The sequence below is a fragment of the Penaeus monodon genome, unplaced genomic scaffold (assembly GCF_015228065.2).
Source record: "Penaeus monodon isolate SGIC_2016 unplaced genomic scaffold, NSTDA_Pmon_1 PmonScaffold_18333, whole genome shotgun sequence".
Taxonomy (NCBI): domain Eukaryota; kingdom Metazoa; phylum Arthropoda; class Malacostraca; order Decapoda; family Penaeidae; genus Penaeus; species Penaeus monodon.
Genome location: NW_023647854.1, coordinates 1 through 2,500, shown reverse-complemented (window position 1 = coordinate 2,500; position 2,500 = coordinate 1). Strand labels below are relative to the sequence as shown.

The 2,500-nt window shown below is 31.8% G+C and overlaps 1 non-coding gene across 1 annotated transcript in view; it reads left to right on the top strand.

Moving 5' to 3' along the window:
- The window catches only part of Trnaq-cug, a 72-nt gene extending 30 nt beyond the window's left edge, over positions 1-42 (top strand). Inside the window, exon 1 of the tRNA in view lies at positions 1-42. This exon is cut by the window's left edge and continues 30 nt beyond it. This is a non-coding gene — a tRNA (tRNA-Gln).
- Positions 43-2,500: the final 2,458 nt, after the last annotated feature.

Sequence of the window (2,500 nt, the reverse complement as noted above, 5' to 3'; positions counted from 1 at the left end):
ACTCTGAATCCAACAATCCGAGTTCGAGTCTCGGTGGGACCTAGTAAATGTGTGTGTTTTTTTTTTTTTTTAATTCAGAGATCACACGCATAGAAACATTAACGATTTTGAAACATTACCAGTGTTACAAATGTTATATACTTAAGCATGTCAGTAATATACATTATATAAAAGTCTACTCTTCATTGTTGTCTCAATGTGAAGCGTCTACGGACCGCTATATAAATAACCAGTTTCAGACAGACATTGTGCCACCCTAGTAAGAAGTATATTTTTGTGTTTGTCTTTAAAATGTATTTAGTGTTAACGTGTAGCATTTTTTTCGAATTTGTTGTCTGTACTATGCATGTGCTTCTTTGCCGGTTTTATTTTCTTTCTGATTTCTTTTATTATTCTCATCATTATTATTATGATAATGAATATTATCATTATTATTAGTAGTAGTAGTGGTAGTAGTAGCAGTAGTAGTAATAGTGGTGATGGTGGTGGTAGTAAAAGCAGTAGTAGTAGTAGTAGTAGTAGTAGTCGTGGTGCTGGTAATAGTATTATTAGTATTATTATTAGTAGTAATAGTAATAGTAGAAAGTATAAGCAATAATAATTTGAGAACAGTAGTGTTGTTACATACTTAATGCTTATACCATGTCCCATTGTTCTTTCATGTAATTCTAATAGCCTGTTAAAACTGTTAAAACACCTTCGAGAATGTTCACCTCTTCAGTATACTCACTTTTTTTGTATTATATATTAACTTTTTTCAGATTTTTCTTTAGTTGCTTATTCTATTCCTTCATTTCTTCATTCATTGACTCTTTTTCAATGACTTCTGCCTTCATACTTCTTTATGCAATTTTATTTAACATTTCATTTCTAGCTCAGCAAAAAAAAATTTCTGTTTTCTTATACCATAATTTTGGCCATTTTCTTTAGACCCGTTATCCATTATCAATTTCATGGAAGATTTATTTCTCAGTTTCATTTCTGTTTAGGTCTTTTACACAATCTGTATATCTTCAATAGCAATTCTGTTAAAAATGCTTGCTGTAAGAGAGCGCAGTTTCTTGGGTAGAAATATTTTTCGTGAACTATAAGAATTTCTTTTAATATCACATTCATCGTAGTATCCCTTACAACGGGATGCTTTTGCATTTAACGTTTTCTATAACTGAGTCATGAACATATTAGAAAACAGCAGCGTTTAATTGGGATAACTATTATATATTTCATACATACATACACACGCACACACACACCACACACACACACACACACACACGCACACACACACACACACACACACACACACACACACACACACACACACACACACACACACACACACACACACACACACACATATATATATATATATATATAATATATATATATATATATATATATATATATGTGTGTGTGTGTGTGTGTGTGTGTGTGTGTGTGTGTGTGGTGTTGTGTGTGTGTGTGTGTGTGTGTGTGTGTGTGTGTGTGTGTGTGTGTGTGTGTGTGTGTGTGTGTGTGTGTGTTGTGTGTGTGTGTGTGTGTGTGTGTGTGTACATATATATGTATATGTAAATATATGTATATATATATACATACATATATATGTTTATATATATATATATATATATATATACTATATATATATATATATATATATTTAATATATGTAAATATATATATATATATATATATATATATATATATATATATAATTTGTATACGTACACACACACACGCACACACACACACCCCACACACACACACACACACACACACACACCACACACACACACACACACACACACACACACACACACACACATACATACACACACACACACACACACTTATTATTATTATTATTATTATTATATTATTATTATTATTATTATTATCATTGTTATTATTTTTATGCGGTCTGTGATACTGTTTACCTTATTTTATGACATATAAAATTGCTTTTGTCTAATTTTGTTATATGAACTATAACTTTGCTTTTGAAGAATTCGATCCTTTGCTGAATCACAGTATAATTCCACCTCCAAGAGAGATGCTCAGGTGAGGGGTGGTGTACATTCTGTAAGAGACCCAAATGGTTTGTTCTCAAGAGATTCAACTCTAAATGACATCATACAAGACCATTGAAATTTTTATGACATCTACATTCCATGAATAAAAATATATATTCAACTTAGCCAATAGGTGGAACAGAGCATAAGGGTAAAGGACAGGAAGAGGAAAAGGAGGAAAAAGAGAGAATAATATTTACCTGTACTCTGAACTGAATGGATCAGGTGTGGGCATTATGACTTCTCTACTTCAACTTCACGGGGAACTCCTCGTGTTCCTATGTGCGCTCTCCACCTTTAAAGACAGGTTGAGGATATAATTCTCTGAATCTTGCATGACATAAGAATACAGAGTATAATCAAATTATATACATCATTCATAGGGCTGCTAATGATTAGCAAAAAGTAAGTACATTATGATTTCCTACAAT